Raw genomic sequence first — 18,144 nt, forward strand, 5'->3', positions numbered from 1 at the left:
ACTCCCCCTTTTCAACAAGGTACTCCATAGACCTATTAGTGGTACAAAACCAGAGTGATTCCAAGAGTAGCTGTTCAGAGTAGCTGGGAAGCATTTGGTTCCTCTCCTTGTTTTCAAGTTCTAGGACAGATAGGGGACTTCCTGGGCCTGATGATTAATGCCTCTGAACAACATTTTAGTTCCTGTTGCTCTCTCTTTTTCTTTTTCTTTTTTTTTTTTTTTAAGATCTCCCTGGATACAGGACAATCAGGACAAGGAGTGATTTTAAGTTTTAGAAACTCTTGCAAGATGTTTTCTATTTCTGCCCATTATGAAGAAAAACATTGTTAAGCTGTGTTTCTTCTTGTAAAGGTAGACAGTCTTTTTAATGTATTCAGTGTTGGCCTTTCAAAACTTTAAAACATTATGTGTTTATCAGAAGGATCAAAGGAGATTAGAGTTTTAATTGTCTTTAACAACTGTGTGTATGGAGAGGAAGCACCGTGTTTTGGTTGCTAGTACAGTTCAGGACACAATAAAATCCTTCATCTAGGCTGCAGCTGACAGTATCACTCGTCATAAGCTTATTTTAATTTTAGAATTTGGAGGTCGCAGCAGTGTGACTCCTCTGAAGTGAGGAAGCAGTTGTGACCCTGGTGCTGGTAGCCCTTTTTTGCAGAAGGATGGTGCATGCTTCCTGTCTAGACCCAGGCATAACCAAGAGGGACCATCCTCAGGTGCTGAGAGATCCTGATATAGCTGGGCAGGCCTGCATAGGTGATAAAGCTGATACCCATCTCTCACAAAATTGTTTGAAAACTAATTAAACGCAGCAAGTTACATTCAGATTTTGTTTCAACTAGTGAGATCTTAGTATCTTCGAAGTCCTTGAGACGTTTTAATTTTGGGGCAAGTCTAAGCATTATTTCATTGCCTATCTCACAGATGGCTCTAGAACATTTTTTTTTCCTTGCAGGATCTCAGTTTTTTTCATGCATATTGAGTCCTTTGCTTTTATGTTGAGACTGATTATGAAAGCCAGTTGCAGAAGTGTTCTGGGTGCCCACAGAAAGCTCTGAATGAGACCCCCGTGTTGCGTCACTCAAGCCAGTAAACAGCTTTGTCATTTAGGCACTTAATTATGAACTCAGTGTTCACTTAACCTTTTATATTCACATTTCACTAATGAACCAAAGCTTAGGAAGAGTGACTGACTTCAGAGCTGCAGCAGTTTGGGCTCTTTGAGCCAACGTTTCCACTCATTTAATTTATCATACTAATGATCACTTTTGGAGCCTAAACACGGGAGCTGCATGGAAAATACAACGTAATGTGCCGATGTGATGTCCACGTGACAGAGAGATTGGTGTGGGCTGCCAACTTTGTCTTGGCTTTCTAGTCCTGCTACACATGTGTGTTCTTGCACGCAGCATGCCTACAGAAGAATGAAGGGGCTGTTACGGATGTGGAAGTAGCATTTAATAACTGTGGTTTTATAGAGCGGGTCATAGTTGAGTTCTGGGATTCAGATAATCCTAATGCCCATAGATTTTCTTTCTCACTGCTTTGTTTTGTTTTCACTAAAATTGAAATGTGTTCTTAATGCATTCAAGCAGGGATTTATTTCTAATGTTTTAGTGTTCGAGTGTCTCATGGTTTTGATGTATTTCTCTAGATGACACCCTTATGTTAGGCCTCAGGATCAAAGAGACATGAAAGCCAGAGGATTTATTTCAAAAGTTATCCAGACAACCTAATGGCATGGTTTTCTGTGTATGAACATGGAAAGTTTTGGTGAAGCCTACCTTGAAACTTGGTATTCTCTTTTCAGGGTGACCATTGTAACTACCTGACCAAATTGCTCTCTTCATGCCTTCTTCTTCTCTCCTTCCCTATGTGACAACAATGGGAAGCTAACAATGTCCTCTAACAATTCATGTGAACTGTAATATACATACATACTGCCTTCTCTGTAGTAAACCTTTACAACTTTATAATTACCATGAAGCTACAGACCCATTTTTCATCCCAGCATGTGTTGTTCCTGTGTTTGGTGGCAGGTGGTTTCCTTCTGGATTTGCATGTGCTTGTTGGGGTTCTCTCCAGTGCACACCAGTCGGTGTGAAACTGTAATCAGATTTAATGTAGGCTTGACTTAGGGTTTTTTAAATGCAAGAAGAACAAAATGTTTGTAGAATGAAATAAACCTTTCTTCTGCTTCTCCTTATTTGTGAAGAGGTATTTTTTGATGTCTTGTGTTGATCATCTTTATGAATTGCTAATTAGCATAATCTTCAGGTAGAACCTTTTTCTTCCTTCAAGTGTTTTGGAATTACCTCAGTCAAGATCCAAATTAGCTGGGCTCCCTTTGCCTCTTCTTACTATGCTTTCAGTTCACTGAGTTTGTTTCAGGAGTTTTGTTTGCTTTGGTTTGAGTATGTGTTGCTGGAAAGAAGATAAAGTGAAGCTGGGGAAGGAGGAAAACTTGCTACTAGATGCTGAAAGAGGGTAATTAATGGGGAACATCAGGAACTATAATTTGTTTTCTTTGAGGAATGTATGCTAATAAAAGCTTTCCGCTTGCATGCATAAATGAATCAGCTTAAATTTTATCCCAGCATGAACTTGCTGTCAATTCATGCTCTTCAGTTCTCAGAATCATCCAAATGTTATTTTGACAGAGAGCAGTGCTATATCCACTGTCCTGAAACCCCGTCTGCCTTCTGCATGGATCTGAAAGGGCTTGGTGGGATAGAGAGCAAGACTGAGGGAGAGCTTGCTTAGGGCATGGATGAGACATTTTTCTCTTGTGTGACTGTAGAGAAGTATCTACCTAAAGCTGTCTGCCTGCCCTGGATATATAGGAATGTGTTCTGCAAGAGAGGAAGTCAGAGAGTTAAAAGAAACAAAATTAGAAATAGAAGAGCAATCAGATTGTCTTTTCTTAGTGCAAAGGTCATAGAGGAATGAGGCAATTAATTGCCTAACCTTGAAATGTGCTTTATAATGGAAGTTCTGCAATATCTGAGAGTGTAAGCAGCCTTGACTTGAAGCCAGTTGAAGCTGATGTCTTGTGGAGTTACAGTTTGATAAATAAGCCATTCTGACCTGCTCCTGGAAGATTCCTTTCCTTCTTAGTTCTCTATTCCCAGTTTCTCAAGCTCTTTGGTATTTGTCTGGTGATCTCCATCTACACTTGGCTTCATTGCATGAGCGAAGGAAAAGCATTGCTATTTAGTCCCATGATTCTTAGAGATGAGTTATTAATACTAAAAGGAGTGAATAAATGACAGGTGCTTTGCTGAGCAGTTTCCCACTGCTTTCTCCCACCTTTCTTCCTACCAGAGCATGGGAAGTGCTGAGGCCTGAAATAGCCTTGAGTGTTCCCCGGGCAGGTCCTCCCTACTGCACACGAGCACTGGCTGGTGATCAGCATGTGCGTAGGAGCTGATCCATCGCTTAAGTCTTCTTTGGGAACCCCAAAGAACAATAATATCCTGTTGACTAGGATTTTACTATTTATATCCATCAGCTGAGCAGCCACCTCCTCTGCCTGCTCCCTAGTTACCAGTTTGTAAATCATTCTTTGGACCATATTGCCTACTGCGTGGTTGACATCACCATTTTTAATTTCAAGAAGAATTTGCTTGAGACATTTAGAAAAGCAAATGCATGGATGAAGAAAGGCATCAGCTTTTCTTGTTTTGTTAACCTATTAGATTTTTGGACATCAAACAAAGAGACTGGCAGGAAACTAACCTAAAAACAATGGATATTGTTAGAAAAGCAGTACAGTACAAAGGGGAAAACAATTAGATCCATTATAGATATGTTTGTGGAGAAGTGCTGACATACACCTGTCAGATTAAAGGCTGAATCCTGCCACCCACATACTCTCCCAGCAGTTTATTCCTTTCTTATTTTTCCAACCAATTTATTTATGCAGCAGATTTTCAGTCTTCTTGAGTAGAAAAGATGTCATTTTCTTCCTGAAAAACCCTTCTATGGCTTTAAAACATAAGGAAGAACATGTCAAATTTAGCCTAGTACTTTCTAGGCTGTTTTCTTAAAGGTGAGCCTTTTAAGAGAGGCTGTATAATTTACTTCATAGAGAAAAAATACAGTCATACCTGTGGGAGTCTTCTAGAATGAAGTGAAAAGAAAGCAATTATTTCACTGCAAGCTTTTATGAAGATTTTTGAGGCTCCTGTTAGAAAATAAAGTGTCTTAATAATGGGACAGTTATAAAGTCCAATTGCTTCGGCTCCAATATGGATAAACCCATCATAGAGGAAGTGTGTTAAACCTGGTCTGAATCTGAAGAAGCCTTTGCTCCTAATTGGTGCCAGTTTTAGCTCTGTGAATGTGGATCATGAAGTTCCTTCATTTTGCTTTGGTGCTACTGTGTGTGTCCAGAGACTGCTTCTTTTCTGAAGACCTTTCTAGGGTATCCACCAGGGAAGCACCATATAGCTCTTGGCTTCCTGGTTCCTTCTTCTCCGTGCTTTCAGAATGTGGTGACTCTGCCCAACTCCCCTCTCCTGTGCTATTGCTCCCCAGCTGTGCCTTTTAAGGTTTTCTAGTGCCTATGCATCGTCCTTGTTATAGTACTGCAAGTGAAATGGGGGATGTTCAGCAGTTAAAAGTGAACTAGCAATACTCAGAGAAACCAGGATATTTTCTGAAACCATTTTTTAATTATAGTGAAAGCTTTGTGCTTATAGAAATTTTGGAGTATTTTTGGTACCATCTGGATACCTAAGCTTGGACAACAAATCACTTCTGACATAATGACGAAAGTGTATAATTCTGTGTTCTTCTAACCCATGTCTCATTAATGTGGAAGCACATGGATTTTCCTGCAAAATGTGGATTCACCATCTGTGCTAGTATTCTTTGTATGAAGTGAAAGACTGCCCTTTGTGTTGCAATTGCAATGGGCTTTTACTGCCTTCTCTCTTGGACCAAATGGGTAGGTGACAGAATAAAATAAATCTACACCAAACTGTACTTTCTGCTAATGCTTATTTACCTTACGTTTAATGTGGGAGCTGTACAAATTTATTAAAGATGGAACTCATGAGATTAAATGACATTTTTCTGATGTTCCCACTTTCACTTCTCCATGCTTTGACATTCATTTGCTTATTTGGGCTGTGAATCACTGATCTTGGGGAAACTGTGAATTCCTTGTATGCTCCTTGTAGATGTCCAATCCTAAATCGAAGAAGTGTGAAGGACAGTAACATTAAGAGTTAATTTTAAACCTGCCTATAACATTTTATGTAGGTGAGAGTTGCCCATTGAATGTGTTGCAGCTTGATTTGTCATCAATTTCAAAGTAACTTAGGAAGTTATTTACCTCAGAGCTAGGCATTGGCATTTTGAGTCTGATATAAATCTAGGGATCCCCAGCTTCACTGTACTTCTTCAGTGACATTTGAACTGCTCTTTAAATTCTCCTGCCTTAATTGTGATGCCTTTTATATTTACACAATAACAAAGATTCTTATATACAAGGTGTTACAAAGCAGCCTGTCTTTTTAACATCACATAATTTGAAGTATCACAAAAAAGATGTTTTACATGCTCTGAAATTTTATTCCACTATCCTGTAATTGGTAGCTTCATTCATATAAGCTGGTACTAATGGCTTCCAGATGAAACCCATCAAACCTAGGGATCTTTAACCATCTTGTTTTTTCATCTCTTTCAAGTCTTTCTCCTTTCTCAGATCCTTGACCCTGAGAAATAGATGAAACATCTTTAAGTAAATAAATCAGTAAATTAGCAGTAAAAATTTAATTTGCTTTAGTAAATTTCTTGATGTAGTATGACTGAGCACAATACAATTAAGGGACAGAATCTGTTCTTGCAGTTTCAGTAGCTTTACTTCTGAAACCTCATGGGGATGAGCTGATACTGATCTGCATTTTATTAAAGAGTTTTTTTGGTAATTTTGATACATCAGTAAATAATACCAAAGGGGAAGGAAAAAGCTTTAAAAGAAATTTTTGTCTGATGTGTTGTGAATGGGATTCAGAGTATCAGTTGAGAGGTTAGACTTCTCTTAGTTGGGGGAAGACAGGAGAGCAAGAAGACGACTGCTTTGAAGGGACTGGAGCTGGACAAGCTGGTGGAGAAGGAAAGTGCCTGATCCCCGTGCTTTGAAGGCAAGTCCATCTGTCTTCAAACACAGTGAATGACTCTTAACTGGTTTCACTAACAAATTGGAAACAGCAATAATGAAGCCTTTCTTAGGTCCTTGAGGCTAAATTCTGGTGAGGTTTTACCAAGTTAGAAGTGCAGGGGCTGGTGGTGGTCTGCAGTATATTATCAGAGCATGGGCTGGAATAGCCCATTTTCTGAAACAAGAGAATGTGAATAGGAGAGACGTGAACATGTAGGAAGATAAAATCCTACAATTTTGCCTGCTGATATGAGAAAATCTAAAGCTGTTCACTGGGGACATGGAGGAGGAGGTAGTTATAGCATAGGAAGCTAAGAGATTTTAATGCTTTCTTCATGACTTAGATCCACAAACCACGCACATGCGCAACCCTCAGTAACTATAAGCTGTTGTGCTTGCCTTCATCCTCCCTGCTTGTCATATGAAATTCGTTGCCTGCAGCTGGGATCTGATCTTGCACCCACTGAATTTTTTGTCACTGAGCTCAGTGGGGCTAAATCTGGTTACTGCAGTGGAGGAGCTGCTCACCTCTGCCTGTCTCACATGCATAGAGTTGCATGCTAAGGCTCTGAGCACACAGTGAGAATTCTTCAAGGGCTCCAGTGTGGTTGCACCCAGTTTATAGAAATGTATCTGCCTGCAGTCTAAAAACCTGAATATACAGAACTACATACCAGAATTAGGTCTAAATCCTCGGATCACCCATGCTCTTGTCCTTGGTTGGCATGCTGTCAGGTGAGCCAGCAGCTCATCTATGCAAGAGGGGTGATGTGGAAGCCCCTGGGTGGATGGTGTGACAGCTCTCTGGGTGCATTTGCCTAGGTATAGGAGTCTTTGTTATGGCTTCTGGCCTACTTCTCAGCAAAGCAATTAGCAAGTCCGAAAGGTCTTGCCTCAAGGCTTTCACAGGCCATGAATTATGCATTTAATTCTGTATCCTGCCTTTCCTTTCTCTAACATGCTCCTTCAGATCATGTAATGTCTTATTTTCCCCCACACATAAAATCTGACAGCCTGGTGCCCAGAGGAGGGGCACAGGAAAGCCTTTTAGTCATCTATTCCCAATATACAACTTCTTTGTATGTTTGTTTGGGTTTTTTTCAGATGGTGTTTAGGAAAGAAAACGCTTGTTGCAGACAATAATATCTTTAGGCTGTTCAGTGCCTTGCCTTCTGAGAGTTCTGAGAGCCCTGAGAGCAATACCAATCTGCTGGGCATTCAGCAGCAACAGCTGCTGCCTGCCTGACACCATGAAAAACCAGATTTAGCGTTTATTTACAGTACCACGGAGCCCTGAACGTGGCCACTGCCACTCAGGAATGGTGCAGATAAGGAATAACTAGAGTGCGTCACCATGAGTAGCCTCAAAAGTTAATGGCAATCAACTTCCCGAAGGTCGATTAACTAAACCACTGTGGATGCTGGCGTAATGGTTCCTCCGCAGAACGAAGGGGGCTCCACCTCAGCTGTTCAGTTGAATGTAAACTGAAGTAAGGATACTTTTCTGCTACTGTTTTGCTCGATACAAGGTGTTAGCGATGTGCGTCTGTCATTGCATGCTTGAAGCCGACCCAAGTCCAAGTCGTGGCAGCGGAGGTGGATGCAGAAGAAGCGGTGAGGGTGGCAGAGGACGGGACCCGGAGTTCAGGCAGTCAGGCCAACCGTGTGCTTTTTAGCAGGATCGATACCTGCGGGGCTGGGCTCGTTCGCAGCCGTTGGTGTTGGAGGCTGTCCTGGGAGAGGCGGGCAGGGGAGCAGTTTAGCTGGAAAGGCTGAGCACAGAGCCCGGTCCTGCCTGAGCAGTGGGGCTGAAGCTCATTTGTCTGTAATTCTGGCTTTGGCTTTTAATATCGCCTTGAGGCAGAGAGGAGGAGTTGTGTGGCTACTCTAAACAAAAATGGGCTAGGAATGAATTTTAAGAGTATTTCCCTGGTTTTCTGTCTCAACAAGAAGCTCACTTGGAATGCCTGAGCTGCTCTCAATAACAAGGATGCTGAAAGGGACCGCATGTGTGTGGGTGTGTTTACTCTGCAGCTGACAAAGCAGGGTTATATACCTTAATGGTTATATACCTATAATGGTTCCTGTAAGCAGTTCATTAGGCCTCTCCAGACATCGAGGGTGCTCTGGGGAAAACCCCTACACTGCCCCATGGCTGTACATTACCGGTTCATCTGCTGATCCATGGGATGCAATTATTTCTCCAGCCTCATAGAAAATGCTCTCTCCTAATTCAGTGCCGTGGCAGTGAATGTGGAATGAGAAATGGCTTTCAGCCACTTCAGGAGCTCTCTGCTGCCTCCTCTCAGGAGTCCCCAAGGAAAGCTGCATGCTTGCAAGGGAGCCAACACGTCTCTCAGATCAGTTATTTGGAATACAGACCCACCCACACTAGTAATGGTAATTCTGGGCTGTGTCAGCTGGGAGGTAATTTGGTCCCAAAGCCCATCGTTTTGCTGCTAGGGATTCTCCATGGATGCTGGGATTGCAGCATGTGGGGGTGGAGGAACTCACTGATCCAAATCCTGTGCTGGCCAAATGATACAATCTGTGTTTCCAGTACCAGTGTTCCTGTGTTTTCTTTGCTCTTCTGCACTGAAAACTTGTTCGGTAAAGAAAGTGTGTTAGAAACTGAGGCTGCTCTTGGACTTTTGTTAGAAACTGAGGCTGCTCTTGGACTTCTAGTAAATGTAAAATTTAATTGTTAGAGTGAGAAATATTTGGGTAGTGAATTTGCTGCCACAATATAAGCAAGGCAGGGTTTGTAGGGAGAGGTAATGTCTTTTATTAGGCTGGTTCATAAGTTGCTTCGTTGTTTTTTCAGCTCCTCTTTGTTGGCCTAATAAAAGCTCCTGCCTCACCTCAGACTTTTTTTGGTGGCATGGCTATCTGAGTAAGAGAAATCCATGACATTAGCCTATTGCAAGTGGTTGTTTTCAGACTGCAAACTAGGAAACAAATTCAACATTAATTTGTGTAAACTCAGTTTTATTTATTGTTATGTTACTTCTGTTATCTAATTTGTGAGCATTGAGAAAAAATGATGTTCTTTTATTTATACAGAGTAATCTCTTGAAAGTACGTCATTTTTTCAATAGCATGACTACAAATAAGTAAGATTACAGCAGTGACTGAGAATGAGAAGTAACCAAACAGTATGGCCAAGGCTCAGCCTGACTGCAGTTCCAAAATGTGAAATTTGGCCTTGAGAAGCAGTGAATGGATGGATCAAACTACAGCTGTAAGCAGAACATTGTTTAGCTTTAGTGCTGTCACCTTAGTTTTCAGAGTTCTACCCCATCGCTCAACAAAGTCGCCCATCTGTGCTTCACCATAAAAAGTAATGCATAAAATGCACCTATCCAGTTTGCAGGTTGGTAGTAATCCCTGCATGTGTAATGTATCAAAACAAGAAGTTTCACTGCTTGAAATGCAAATATTACAAATCATATATACATTTTCCCTAATTTATTTGACTGTGTAGGGTGAGGCCTATTTGAAGTTCATCCTACCTTACTTTATTTATGCATGGAAAGTCCTTGAAGAGTATTTCAGGGAGGGAGCACGAGCAAAGGCTGGAAGTTCCCCGAGTGTTTCCCAAGCCCTTGCCAGACTGTCGATGTTTTTTCAGGAGCAGATGTTGCCGAGAACAGCGTTAGGATTTAATTCACCTTTTCTATTCTCATGATGGCTAGAGTAGAGCAAAGTAGAAATGTACTTTAATTTACCAAAGCAATATTTGTTTTACTCATGAAAGCACCATGTTTGGGAGACCTTTGGTGTAAACAGTAGGGGGGTTGTTTGGACTGCTCATTTCAAAACCATTTTAGCAAATGTTTCCTTGATGAAGTCTCCTCCTATCTGCAGTCACCGTAGCTGTTGGTATTACACGCCTGAAAGGTCCCTCCTGTTGACTTAGCCCTCATTAAAACTGTGTGTTTCTCACAGCTGTGACTCCTTGTGACAAACAGTGAGCCGTGGCACTTTGCAGGGGCTGTATGCGATCCCTGAATGTAGCTGCCCTGTCTCATAGCACTCTTGGGATTTTCTTTACAATTTTGGCTTAATGGGTGGCCTTTCTCTTAAGCCCTGGCTGTCTGGAAGTTGAACCTTCTCAGCTGGTCATGTAGGCTTCCTCTGCCACCGTGATTTTTCCCTGGTTTTGATGGTTGTTTGCAGTACGTGTGAATATGAAATGCAAATGTCAGGCTGAAAAGGGACTGTCATTTGCTGTTGAAGTATTAGGCTCCATTTCAGCCTCTGCTCTAACTCTGCAGCCGCAGAAAAAGATTTGGGGCCAGCAATGTAAACACCTCAGACGACAGTGTAAGCCCTACAGCTACTGGGGTGGCAGGACCAGCAGGGGGGAGGCAGAGGTTGCCCTGATTTCCTTTTGACAGTCAGCAAACACTAATCCTTCTCTGGAGAGGAAAGTTGCCCCACTCGCTCGCGGGGAGCCCTTGGTCACGTCAGCCCATCTTTGTGCACTGAACACGGTATGCAGGCACATAAAAGAGCAGTGTTGTCAGCTGAGCACCCCGGTCCTACACAAATGCAGCCTTCTTCAGGCAGCTTGGCTCATCATTTTTGTTTCATTTTGGTTGGGTAAAGTCCATTTCTTTTTCTCTTGTGTTGTTTATAGAAAAGTGTGATCTTATCTGTTAATTACACATGGTGCTTGCTCATTGTGTCTGCCTTAGACAACTCAGGTTGGAACATCTGCTCTATGCCAGGTGAAGACTGTAATGTTACCGGTGAGAGGCAATTCACACCTGCCAATGCGTATTCTGAACTTGGCCTGATCTGCTTACCCACATTCCTTGTTTTCTGAATGCAGATTGAATGTCAAGTGCTTATGTGCAGGTAAAACTGTGTTTGTTGTAGTTGAGTAGGTCGGGCTAATGCTGAATTATTGGGAAAACTTAAGTGAAAAAACCCCAGGTATGCTGGAGATGTTCATCTCTGGATCAAGGCAGAGTGCTTTGACTTACCCGCCAGAGATCCATCATGTAAGGCCCAAACAGCATTTTATAACTCTGCCAAATCTGAGTTTCTGCTAGTCTAGAAAACCAAAAGCTTATCAGATTATTTCAGGTTTTGGTTATTGCTTTATTCCTTTGGCCTCTTCTTCCCCATCCCACCAGCCTGAATTTAAAAAACATCATTAAATGACCTCTGACAAAATTGAAGCTCTGATATTTGCAAACCTGTTGTTGTGAACCTTATGGTTTTTCATTGCAAAAGGTCCAAGTGTGGAGCAGAAGGCAACTCTAGTCTTTCCTCCCCCAAAAAAGTAGTTCCAAGGTCAGAGAGAGAAGTTCTGTGTGCAGAACTTAAATCATACTCAAAACACAACTTTGTTCTAGTCATGTTAACTGTTTATAAGCAACCATTGAAGTGGTATTGCAAAAAACCCCAAACAGTGGAAAGCCCCCACAACACCCATTTATCTATGCACTGACTCGTCCAAGAGCTGCCTGCTACAGTCTCCCTGTCGCTGCTACCTTGGCAATGGTGTGCCACCTTGGACGTGTCTAAACTACGTCGAGCTTGTCTGTAAAGACCTTGGAAGTGCTTCAGGGGAGTTGCTTTGTGTGTGTATAAAGCTATGCAGTCTGGATCAAACTCTCTTTGATTTTAAGCTCTGCTAATAATTAACCCTCAGCTCGTAGTAACTATCCAGCATAATGATAACCACACTACTGGCTCCTGTCCACAGGGTTATTAGGTACATAGTGCACAGCATATCCCTTCCACTCCATGTCTGAGAGGTGATGTCTGTGAATTTGAATGAATGTGAAAGAGTCTAAATTAGGCACAGTATCTTTTTCCAAATTCTAATACTTTATAGTCAGATACCAGTTCATCTGTCCTTTGGCCTGTTAGGTTTGGAGGGCACTCTTCTTGCAGAGACTTCATTAAAGCTCTTGAGCACATGTTGCTCTGCTCTGCTTGCGTTAGCAATGGTGCTTTTTCATGTTAAACTGGTTTGACTGTAAACTGTACCGGTTTACGTCCACATCTGCTTTATCTAGATTGTTTTTTCCTTCTGTATTACGTGATGGTGGGTAAGCAAAGCAGTAGTTGCGTCTCTGTGTTTCTCATGACTCTTTCTGTCCAATTCCTTGAGGTACGAAAGATGCAAACAGGCTGTTTATTGCTGCCAATCACTGATGCTTTGGCAGCTCACACAGAAAACATTACTAAGAGGCACAGGAATTAATATAACTTTTGTTTATGCTTAAAATATCATATGCTTTAAGTATCATCTGCTCCTTCTTGTCGGATGCTTATTTCCTGTGCCCTAGCTGCATTGCCTCAATTGTTTGTCATCAAAGCCAAAATCCTGGCACAGGCAATTTGGCTGTGGAGCTCCATGACTGACTGTCATCCTGGCAGCTGAAATTCAGCAAGGAGAAACTCTCCTTCTTCACACAGCCCAGGAAGGGGAGCAGAAAACGTGCCTTCCCCCTGACTGCTACATGTGCTGCACAGTAACCCTGCGTGGTGACCCTGCGTCTCACCCCACCCACTGACCAGCCATCCTGAGTCTCCCACCAAGCCGATTTATGGCCTTGTGCATGTGTGAAGAAAGGGGAAAACTGAGCTGTAGTTAATCTCATGTTTCTAAGCAACCAGGTAATTCCCTGTAGCCAATCTCTAAAAGGAAATTCCTCTTTTCCTGCACCCCTGCTCAGCTGCGGCAGAGGACATCTTCCTCTCTGCCTTCTTCAGCTCCTGGACAACAGGCAATAGAGTCTGAGGAGGGCCACAGTTTTGCACCATTTCTCCAAATGTCATGGGAGCACAAAAAGGGTGCTTTGTTAATGGTCTGTAACAGGTAAGGGGGCATTGACTGCAAAACCAGTAGAATAGAGGGAGCGTGGAAAGTAAATGCTTTACTTATGGCTAAACTGAAAATCACAGTCAGAATTCAGGCGTTCCTCTGCTCTAAAAAGCATCAAAATATCTGAATGATGTATTGCCAATCCTGTCACAGTTCCAGCGAGGAACTTCAGCGCTTGCTTAGGGAAGCTGGGCTGGATAACTTGAGCAATGCTCCCGTGGGTCCATGGATATGTTTCTCTCTTGCTGAAGGCTGCCCATTTGACCAAATATAAATGCTAGTTAGAGTGGGGGAAAAAATCAAGAAATTCAACAGTAGTCACTGGGAGGGAATACAGTTAATAGAAATGGGCATGCTTTGGCCATGTAGGGCAGATGCATCACTGTCTTGGGGTTTGGGCTTTTTTTACTTGCCTGGTGTTTTATAATCTGGAGTTCAGCTGAAAATCTATCCCTGATGGCTTTTGTCCTGTGTATTGACAAATATTACTATTGGTTACTGTTGATGAGACCAAGTCCATTTCCATTTAACTCAGGTGAGATTCTGAGTCAAACAGACATTTAGCTCTGATCCAGCATTCTGTCCAGAAAAGGGCATACTAAACCACTCTGCACAAGAGCTTTACAGCTTGGGTAACTAGGTGCAGACAGCATAATTCTTTAGATCAAGTCTACAAACCTGATGCATTTAAGCCTGTAAAACAAACGTGCTTTTACAGAGTGAAGTACTGGAGGAGGTAAACTTTTAAAAATATCACTTCAAAGTGATATTCCTGAGTTGTAACTTGTGGAAAGGGCACACATGAGATCGACTTACCTTTGGCTGAAGTTTTGACCAGACACAGTGCCTTGTACCATGCACCTCCTCACTGACTGCAGGAGGGCCACAGAGCCACACCTCTGTAATGGCCAAGTAGCTTCTTCCCCAGTCTCATCCTGGTGCTTCACTGGTTTGCCCTTGTAGCACAACTGGAGGTTCACCTGGCATGGCCAGGTGGGCAGCTGTCCTGCCCCTTGTGGTGCATGTTCATGAGCTTGCCTCACATGGTGATGTGCAGAGGAACACAACCCAACCCAGACTGCCTGAGACTGGGTGGATTTTATTTCCAGGCAGGAAGTGCTGTCAGTGCAGATTACATGAAATGGCAAGGAACTCTTCCAGCAAACTCATTTTAGTCTTAGATCTTGGCTATGTTTATCTCTTTTTGTGTAGCAGTAGAAGAGCATGCATGGCAGGGCAGTGTGGTTCACAGGCTTCTGCTCAGAGTTCAGCTGAGCGGCTCACATGGGCATGGCAGGTCCTGTGGCATGATGTCAGGCGCTGGGTGGGTACCAAGGAGCAGCGTTGGGCTGATACCTGCAGTGTGTGCAGAGGAGTAGGAAGCACAATGGTTTTCTTCCTCTATGATACATTTGTTGAAGATCTGACCATGGTTAAAGAGGGAGATTAGTGGGCAGGAAGTGCCTGAGAAGACAGATTAAAGCTGTTGTAATTTTGGTTTGGGAACACATTGAAATGTTCTAGCTGACAACCACCAGCACTGCATATGGGGTAGCTGTTTTCTGTCAGGCATGTCTACTCTCAGCACCAACATGGGCTTTCATCTGTCCTTAAATTAGTGTTAATTACAAGTTATTATTATTTTTTTAACAGCAAAAGGCAGCTGAAAGCAATTACCCCTAATTGCTAATTTGTGTACATATACCCGAAATGGTAATCTCTTCATCTGAACACCCAGTTCTCACTAGAGTCAGTCAATGTGTTTGCTACCATTTTTTATTTCAGTTTTGGATCTCATGATAGTCCTTCTTTTTAATGGCTTTTCTAAAAGCTATCAAATCTCGTCCCACAAGTTCTGTGATCTTGAGAGCATGATCTTGTTAACTGCTAAAGAGACCTCACTAAAGAAATGTTCTTTGGTTTTGGAAGAATGCTTAAATCACAGTCACTGACATGGAAAATTCACGAATTCTTGCAAATTGTGCCTAAAATGCACTTGCATTTGTGTTGGGTCTCGATTTCGTCTGTGAACATCATCATCCTTTTTCAGTATGCTAAAGGGCACACGGATGACTGTTCTTGTGCTGATAAATTCCTGGTACCGTTCAACACTGACCCTTGCAATCCCGGCTCTCAGATGGTTCTGGACTTAAAAGATTTAATTCAGAGATATGACTTCTCTTTCTGTTTGCATATTTTCACCCTTGACAGTGTAGGAAAGATTCAAAGCTGCCAGTTTCTGCCAGTGGGAAATGCCCTTTCTGATACTACAGTCACAGTCTGGTGGAACAGATTGTTAGGTGGATTTAAAACTGATGGTACCACCTTTGGCTGGACTCTAGGAGATCAAAGGGCTGATATCCAGTTAGCACCAAGTAGTGAGCAGAGTACTTGAGGCTTGGTGCTGGAGTCCAAATTGCTTGATATTTTGGTCAGCAGGCTGGTGAAGACGTAGAGTGTGCCTACTCCAGATGTATGAATGGCCCTAAGTTAGGGGTAGCAACTGTCATGGCAAATGAGAGAACATAAATCCACAGGGATAAACCTGGTGACTAGGTCAACATGTAGCTCATGGAGTTCAGAAAGAAAAGGAGAAAGATTGAGAAAGGAAGGAGTTCAGAAAGAACTTCACAAAGCAGAATGGTCTGCACCTTGGCCAGACCAACCCCTGGCATGGGCTGAGGATGGGAAGGGACTGTGTGACTTGTAGTCCAGCTGATACTGACGTGAGTATATGGATGCCAAAAGATGCCAGTAGATATGAAAGCTGAAAACAACCCAACAGTGGATCCTGGCTGGAGTAAGTGAAGCCCTCTTCCAGGCTGCATCGAGAAGTTCACTGCCTTCTGTGTTTCAGTGTTAGTCACAGCCAATATTCTCCAAGGAGCGACCACATTGCAGTTGACATTTGCTAGCTGTGGAAGGGCAAGTAATTCTTGAGCACTTGCATTTGTCTGAGCACTTGCATTTGTTGGTGCTTCACCCAACATTTCTTGAAGTCTGCCTGTTTGTACTTCCATAGAAGACCTAAAAAGATATTAATATGCTAAGGCAGGAAAAACGTTATTGGGTATTCACAAATTGTTAAAACAATGGCTTTTCTTTGTCTAAAATAGACCAGCTTTGAAAAAGAACTGAAGGAGTAAATACAAGAGATTTTTATGCCACCTATTCTTAGTGTTACAGACGTGCCTGCCCTGTTCATAAGACATGCAGTGTTGCAAGTGCTCGGGAATTTTTTCCTGAGGCCAAGACCTGCAGCTGAGCCCTGTGCCCACTGCCCTTGGGGCTGCCTGTCCACAGCCAGCAAATGCCAACTGCAGTGTGGTCACTCCTTGGAGAATGTTGGTTGTGACTGATGCTGAAACACTTCATCCTGTAGTAGTGAGGGCTAACTTCCAAGTGGAGGCAAACAGAGGACTCTCCCATGAGCAGCCTGCAGGTATTGTAGTTTAGTAAGCTGAGTATTCATTCAAAGGAACTTTGTCTTCAAAAGCTATTCTCTTATTTTTCTTGGTTTTACATCCTTAGCTTGAATGACAGATCCACCTCTTAGCTTGAGGTATATCCATAGTACTTTTCCTCCATTAATAAGGATGAGAGGACTTCTGATTGTGCTACTGGCACTTGAAAGCTGTCGGGGTTTATGGAGGAAAGTGCAGCTGCTGGTTCTACTAGAGACCTTGCACATGTCTGTGGGCAATAGAGCCAGCCTCCATTGCTAAACTTTCTGAGAAGCATTTGTTGCACCTCTTGTCCTGCTTGGGTAGGGTGGATCATGCATTATGCGCCCAGTCCATCCCAGTGTACTCCAGCAGAGCTGGCAGCACCCAGTGACCTTGGAGAGGCTGCCAGGGATGATGGGTAGCAGCAAGCTTTGCAGCTTCACTGAAAGCAGGGATTCACCTATGGAAAATTATTTTTTCAGGCATGGTCTATATTTAACCAGCTTCTGTTTGTGTAGTGTTAAGTCACAGGAACAAGATGCATTTATTGTTTCATTCCACTGATATGGCATCTTGCAGCTAATGCCAGTCAAATCCCACACCCCGAGCCCAGCTCTTGTTTAACTGTGTGGCACATTTCATCCTGAAGCAGCTTGTAAAGTTAAACTGAAAAAGAGAGAATCTTCATTTGACTGTAATGAGCAAGGGGAAAACAGGACATTTGTGCTAGTCCTGTGGAAGGCAGGGATGTGCCTGTGCAATGAACATGTTCCCCAGCTGAGACCCAGCGTATCTCTGGATCGGTGTGTGCTCTGCACGTCAGGCCTCTACTGCCACCCTGCTCTGCATATGTCCAAGGGAGCTTTGACTTGTCTAAGCTATTTCTTATATATGAAAATCTGGATCTATTAAATGTTTTTCTGCTCCTAACTAAAGATGTAGTTCTTGTGAAGAAAACCTACTGCCTTTAAATTATTCAGTCCTTCAGCTATGAAATAACCAACAGAGAGGATCCTTTTATGGTGAGCTGGATTTAAAAGGTAGCAGCCCCTTGTGATTCTCATATTTAATGCATGAGTGGGGACTGAATGCTGCTATCAGGCCTCCTGAGATGGTGCATCAGCTGCTGCCTTTGGGCAGCATAACTCAGAGATGCCTGAGGGGCGCTGTGTTCATTTTGTGCTGGCCTGAAATGTTATAGCTGGAGTGACTAGGTATGTGTAATGCTTCTCTAACCACAGCTATCGCAGAGCAGCATCAAAAATGCATTCTGATTGCTCTGGTTTTCCAACTTGTCTGATAAGTAAGGGAACTACCTCTGTAGAGCTATGCTACTTTATCTACTGTGAGACAGAAAGAATGTATAGAGAAGGGAAGAGGAAGAGATAACTGTATGCCAGGATTACAGCCAAGATCAAAGTCTGAATGGGGAAATCAGCGCCAGCAAAACAGAGAGGTAGCAATGATAAATGCAAAGCAAGGAAGGAGGAAGTTAGTTCTTGATCCTTATGTCTTCAGCCACTTATGCAAAACAAGTTCCTCCATTTACATCATTGGGAGTAGGATTGGGATAAGCAGCTACCTAAATGTGTAATTTAAATGTTCTAAATCAACACTATATGTCCTTTATTTTGTGTGGTTTATCACTGGATAGGTAAAGGTAAGGGTTAAGTGGAGAAAAA

At 42.6% G+C, this 18,144-nt stretch overlaps 1 protein-coding gene across 2 annotated transcripts in view; it reads left to right on the forward strand.

Annotated features, from left to right (window-relative positions):
• The window catches only part of CLMN (calmin), a 73,414-nt gene that overhangs the window by 8,131 nt on the left and 47,139 nt on the right, over nt 1-18,144 (forward strand). The window contains exon 1 of one of the 2 annotated variants that reach the window (XM_071557593.1): nt 12,993-13,010. The exons of the other annotated variant lie outside the window; for it this stretch is intronic. The gene's annotated coding sequence lies outside the window, so the exon portion shown is untranslated. Of the gene's footprint in view, nt 1-12,992; nt 13,011-18,144 lie in introns of those variants that run through there. 2 annotated transcript variants of the gene reach the window in all.

This window comes from Pithys albifrons, chromosome 6 (assembly GCF_047495875.1).
Source record: "Pithys albifrons albifrons isolate INPA30051 chromosome 6, PitAlb_v1, whole genome shotgun sequence".
NCBI lineage: Eukaryota > Metazoa > Chordata > Aves > Passeriformes > Thamnophilidae > Pithys > Pithys albifrons.